At 40.4% G+C, this 6,638-nt stretch overlaps 1 non-coding gene across 1 annotated transcript; it reads right to left on the bottom strand.

Moving 5' to 3' along the window:
• Positions 1–2,495: 2,495 nt before the first annotated feature.
• On the bottom strand, positions 2,496–2,601 carry LOC144999119 (small nucleolar RNA R71). The gene has a single exon (XR_013660640.1). It is a non-coding gene; the product is annotated as a small nucleolar RNA R71 (small nucleolar RNA).
• Positions 2,602–6,638: the final 4,037 nt, after the last annotated feature.

The raw sequence follows: 6,638 nt of genomic DNA, 5'->3' as shown, positions 1-6,638 counted from the left end.
TCCGTTCTTGGGACTCGACGAGTCCAAGGCTTTGAGTCTCATATTTTTTGAGGGTCAAGAGAACTTAGTTGGGTGTTAGAAGGGTTGTAGCAGGATAGAAGGAGTGACCCAACACATTGGACTTAGTTTTAGACCTAAAGTTCATGGGACTCGACGAGTGCTAGAACGGACTCAGCGAGTCCAGGGCAACCTTCTTATGTTTGAAGATGAACTTGACGAGTTTTTCATACTACTCGGCAAGTCAAGGTCAGGACTTGTTCATTAAATGAAGGTGAACTCGATAGGGATGTCAACGGTGGAAAATGGGGCGAGGAGTGCATATCCCACCCCCGACCCCGAAATTTCCCCATCCCCCCGCCCCCGCCCCCGCCCACGGAATGTCCAATGTTCTTACCCCCGTCCCCGCCCCCGAATCCCCTTTATTACCCCCGTTCCTCCGCCCCCGATTGATTTTGGGCTAGTTTTTTTGGGCTAAAAGAAGTTGTTATTTATGCTAAAATAAGCTATTTTTTGGTAACAAATAATTATATATAGCAAAATTTTATATGTTAAAAATAAAAAAGTTATGGCATTTTGAAAAATTATACTAACAACTTAAAAACATGTTTTTTGATGAATTTTGGAAGCTCAAAATCATGTTGTAGTTTATTATATTTATATAATTAATATATGTAAATATATGTGTAATTTATTAACGGGGGTCCCCATGGGGATTTCGGGACGGGATTGCCTACCCCCGCCCCCGCCCCCGAAATTAAGACAGGGGTTGACCTTGCCCCTACCCCCGTCCCTGCCCACGATTTTTTTTTTAAATCCCCCAAACGGGACGGAGCCCCACTGGAACGGGGTCCCACGAGACTTTTTGACATCCCTAGAACTCGACGAGTTGTTCATACAACTCGGTGAGTCAGATGAAGGTTCATTGATGTTCATAAAGAAGGGGAATTCGTCGAGTCGTTACCAAACTCGACGAGTTGAGTCATGGATAAGGACAAGTAAAGTGTAGGGACTCGACCAGTTGACGGTCCAACTCGGCAAGTCGGGTCAACTGGAAGTTGACTTTGACTTGGACTTGGTTAGGGGTAAAATAGTCATGTTACCCTAAGAGTAGATATCAGATTTTAACTGAGTGTTTTGTGGGGATTATATCCCGAGGATTTCCGTAGCAGTGGCAGATATTGGTTTCCCGTGCAGATTATCAGCAACTACTTGTACGAGGTGAGTTACCTTCCGGTATGGGTGGGTCTAAGGCCACAATGTCGACCCACCAAAGAGGAATATTTAGGATATGATTGTCTTTGTGATAATGATCTTGGTCTGGTTATGTGCTTTGGTTATGAGATTTATCTTTATGATATGCTATATGTATAGTAAGGATCAGTTTCCCTGATAGTGGTCCTTAGGGCCGAAGGGTAGGTCAGTACCCGGATATGCCTGATTGTATGTTTATATCTTGATGTTGTATGCTAGTGGTAGGGGGTGGAATAGTCCCCAGTTACCGGTTGAAAGATACCGATATTGGTTACCGGTTGAAAGATACCGATGATGATTACCGGTTGAAAGATACCGATAGAAGTTACCAGTTGGAAGATACTGACGATGAATACCGGTTGAAAGATACCGATGATGATTACCGGTTGAAAGATACCGGTGATATTGTATGGTATGTGGTATGATGGGGGAACTCACTAAGCTTTGTGCTTACGGTTTCTGTTTTGGTTTCAGGTACCTCTTCGTCTAAGCGGAAGGAGTAGACAGCGTAGCATCGCATCGCATCACACACACACACATGATTCTGCATCGGATTTTCTGGGATTGCACTCTGATTTTCATTATTTTGATGTCATGGTTTGGGACACAATATTATGATTTTGTAATGTGTTGTTTTATTGACAATGTTATGGTAAAATGTTTTAAAAATTATTAATTCAAAAATGAAATTTTCATGCTCGAATTTTGGGATGTTACAGTGATTCTAGCAACACTTTTCAAATTGAAAATCTTTGATCTTTTTGAGAAGACTCCAAGTAAAGGGGATGTAGGATACGAACCAGGATCATCTGCTGAAGAAAGTTCAGATGAGGAAGAGATGCAAAGCGACATTGAATAGATGGCGGACATTACAAGGACGACGATGGGAGATTACAAGAAGAGGATACACTAAGAACATGCACCAAGTCTAATTCTACCCAATATAGCAGTTGAAAGAAGTTCCAAGCTCAAGGATCACATTATATTAAGGCTCAAGGATATAACTTTCGTCGGGAAAGAGTATGGGGATGCTTTGAAGCATATTGATGAAGTAAAGGACATTGCCAACTACTGCAGTGTTCCTAATGTGCCAGGTGAATCACTGTTACTTAGGATGCTTCCGGTGAAATTTTTCGGTAAAGCCAAGGTTTGGTTGAAGTCACTTGCACCCAAATATATTACTAGTTCAACAAATCTTCGTGATGCATTTACTGAGCAATTTAGTCCACCTTTAAAGATCTCAAAGATTAAGAAGAAAATTGTTAATTTTCAACAAGATATTGGAGAGTCATTGTAGGAAGCATGGGAGAGGTACAGAGGCTTTCTTAGAAGTTGTCCTCAACATGATCTTAATGTCCAACAAGAAATTTCCATCTTCTATGATGGAGTAAATGTAACAACAAGATGATTTTTTGACTCTTAAGGACCAATGACGAAAAAGGAGTTGACAACTATTAAAGAGATGATTGAAGAGTTTGAAAAGCACTCACGTGAGTACCACAACCCACGAGAGGATGTAACTAGAGGTAAAGGAGATTAAGGGAACAAGAACATGGCTGTAGTTTTTGCAAAGTTAGAAAATATGGATAGGCAAATGACAAAAGTAGAATAATCCATTCATGCCACAAGAGTTGTGTATGATAATTGTAATGGGCCACATTTGACCAAGGATTGTGATTTAGATGAAAATGGGAACAAGAAGGCACAAGTGTTCTACTATAGTGGTGAAAAGTATGATGAAGATTGGAGGAAGCCCAAGAAGGAATGGTTGTCATATGACGAGTACAGGAAGCAGAAAGATGAAAAATATAGACAAACTGGTAGGGGTTTTTACCAAAAACAGCAACCACCACCTGAAAAGAATATGAATTTTTAATCGGTACTTCATAGGTTTATGGAGGCATCTGAAAAAAGACATGATGCTACTGATGTTAATGTGATAAATCATCAAGCCTCCGTCAAAAATATAGAGACACAACTTGGTAACTTACTACAACTGTTAATGAGAGGTTACCACCTAGAAATCAAGACCCAAAAATGCAACCTCATGTGATGACCAATAGGAAGGAGTTGGAAAAGGCCTAAACTATAGTACTTAATGATTTGTGCTCAGCCATGATCATCAATGGATTGTGAATAAAGATGGGAGATCCAGGCCAACTATCTCTACCTTGTGAATTTGGCAACTCCACTTCTATTAATGCTTTAGTCGATCCGGGGGCAAGCATTAACCTTCTGCATTATTCTTTACCAGAAGCTCGGATTACCAAAGCTCCAAGACACAAGGATGACAATACAGATGGTGAATTACTCGATCACTTACCCACGTGGAATCATTGAAGAATTTTTAGTGAAGATGGGAAAGTATATTTTTCTAGTTGACTTTGTGGTTCTCGTTATAAAGGAAGATGAAGAACTTCCCATAATTTTAGAAAGACCATTTATTAGTAGCGCAAGAGCTCTAGTTGACATCCACTAACCAAAAATCACACTTCATGTAGAAGATGAAGCATTTACCTTTGAAATGAGTCCAAAAGTAAATCATGAAAAGCCAAAAGATGAAGTGTCAAAAAGGGATAATATGGAAGAAGATCTTGATGAGCTAGTTGAAATTGAAAGATGATGGAAGAAGAGTTGAAAGTTTAGCAGAAGCCCTATTAGGACAAAGTCAAATGTTTTAAACAAAGAGCCTCAGTTCCTATGACATTAGAGGTGATTGCATTTACTACTCCTAAGGATTAAGTGGAAGAGGAAATTGATAAAGTGGACGATGACTTATATGAAAAGGTTGAGATAGTTTATGAAGACATAGGTTGGGATTTAGAGGAGCCAATAATGGTCAAAATGGAGTTAGAGAAGGTAGGTTGTAAAGAAGACGACATTAAGAGTGTAAAGGTGAAAAGGCAAGGAAAAGGGGTAAAGCATAATGTAACATCTCGATGATGAGGTATTTCCAATTTTAACCCTAAGTATAAAGAGTACTTGCATTTTGGCCCTTGTGTATGACATGTGTTATAAAATGGCCTATAATGGAATTTTTGCAAAATCTGGGCGGAGCTCACATACGCTGGATGTACATAGAGCACATTGGGCGTACGTGCCAGAACCTCAAACCCTAATTTTTAGGGTATGGACCTATTTAAGCATCCTTAAGTCCCCAACCCGCCTCCTTTCATCAACATCCAACCCACTTTCGTCCCCAAGCTAACCCTAACCCATTTTAGAGCATTCTTGAGCATTTTGTGTGTGTTTTAGCAATCTTGCAGGAGAGAGGAAGAATAGAAGATCATCTTGGAGGAGTGGGACTCTTTGGATCCAGAATGGGAACATCATTTGGTATTATTTGGAGGTAAAAATCTATAGACTTGATGAAGCTATGCTTCGATCTAGTTTGTCCATGAAGTTTGTGTGCATTTGATCCCATTAGTTTGGTATTTTGAGTATGAGCTACTCCAATTCATTTAAGTTGTCCTTTTAGATGCTTTGGAGTGTCTAGAAGCATAAAAATGTGGTATTGGTCATTATTTCCCTTCTATGCATGTCTTAATTGGTTAAGAGGATATATTTTTTTGGTATTTAGCACTTAATAGTCGTGCAAGACAATAAAGTTGTAAACTTTATGGTCAAGGACAACATTTGGGGTCCAGATCTGTAATTTGGTCGTAAGGGCTTAAGTACTAAGCTCTTAATGAGATGGAAAAGGAGCCAAGCATGTACGCATGGCATACCAAGTGGTACACTCACGGTTAAGCCCCCATTTTTGGTCAATGCTCGAGTACGCCCCGCGTATAGTCTGAGTACACCTAGCGTACTCAGCTAAGTTGACTTGGTTTTCTTTTTTTACTTTTAGTTGTGACCGAGGTTTGAAAAAGTTTGACCTAAGAGTGTTGTGGGTATTTGGAGTTATGTTTGAGATTGGTCACTATTTGATTAATAGGCCATACGTAGAGCTGATATTCGAAGCAGAGACCTATTCAACTATTTTTCTAGGCTGAGAGGTGATTTTCCCTCACTGTACTTATGTGGTCATTGGTTATGTGATTAGACAGGTAGATCTGTAGGCCTACTTGTGTTTGTTGATCATTGTTCATTATTGTATATGTTGACATGTTATGGCTTGATGGGTTGAGTCGGGCCAGCTGGTGCTGAAGGCCACGACGCCTAGGGCCACACAGATAGACCGAAGGCATGCGAGGTAGTCCAGTTAGGCCGAAGGCCCGAAGAGTGGCCTAGATAGTCTATAGGCCTGGGAGGCAGTCTATAACACCGTAAATTTTCAAACAAAATTTTCATTTAAAAACACATAAAAACTCATGTCATATTTCTCAAAAATCAAAATTGTCTCAAATGTCAAACGCAAATCCACAAAATATATATAACAGTATCCCAGAATCCTCAAACATAGTCTCAACAGATGTGTACAATCAAGTTGGCATCTTCTTGTGATCCTGAGAAGTACCTGAAACACATAACACACAACACGATAAGCACGAAGCTTAGTGAGTTCCCCAAAATACCACATATACAAATAATAAGCCTCTCATGGCTATAATTCGGCATGGACCCTCCGACCTCATGCATCTTGGTGAAGACTCTCTAGTCTCACAGCTCGGTGTAGACCCTCCGATCATGTGGACCCTCCGGTCTCACAGCTCGTGTTGTACCCTCCAGTCTTTTATCTCAGTGAAGCCCCTCCAGTCTCACAACTCGGTTTGGACCCTCCGGTCTGACCTCAGTAAAACACATAATAACATAACATATATCACAAAGACAAAATGCATAATATCACATAACTCAAATGAGGCCCTCCAGTCACTCGTTATTACCACTCAGGTAAGCATAGTGAGAAGACTCACCTCAGAAGTAAGTGAGTAGATCTAGCACCCCACGAACAGTCTAGACTCTGCCTGCATAATATAATTATCTCTAATAATAAAATTGTAATAACCGATTGATATGCTAAGCTAACTCCTCCACTAAATTTAAAGGATGATAATACCATTTTACCCCTCCATGGTCTCTAAGGTCCATAGTTGACCAAACCGTAAAAGTCAACGAAATTCAACGCTCCAGTCAACGGACCATGTTGATTAAACTCGTCGAGTGCACCCATGCAACTCATCTAGTTCCTTCATTTTCTCTAGAATATCTGGAAAGTCCATCTCAACTCGTCGAGTTATTTCATCAACTCGCCAAGTTGTAGTACGTGCAGTCCATCAGTAAAAACCCTAACCGACTCATCGAGTTGGCTCATGCACTCGCCGAGACCCCCTAACCAACTTCTCATTCAGACAATTCTAAGAAGAATTAAGGTCCCAAACTCTAGATCTAGCCTCCCAAGGCTGAAATACCACATAAAGCTGCAAGCTTTACGTCCATACATGGCA

Source organism: Lactuca saligna, chromosome 5 (assembly GCF_052625555.1).
Source record: "Lactuca saligna cultivar CGN05327 chromosome 5, ASM5262555v1, whole genome shotgun sequence".
In the NCBI taxonomy this organism is placed as follows: Eukaryota; Viridiplantae; Streptophyta; class Magnoliopsida; order Asterales; family Asteraceae; genus Lactuca; species Lactuca saligna.
The sequence above is the reverse complement of the archived record's forward strand: the minus strand, read 5'-3'. Positions and strand labels throughout refer to the sequence as shown.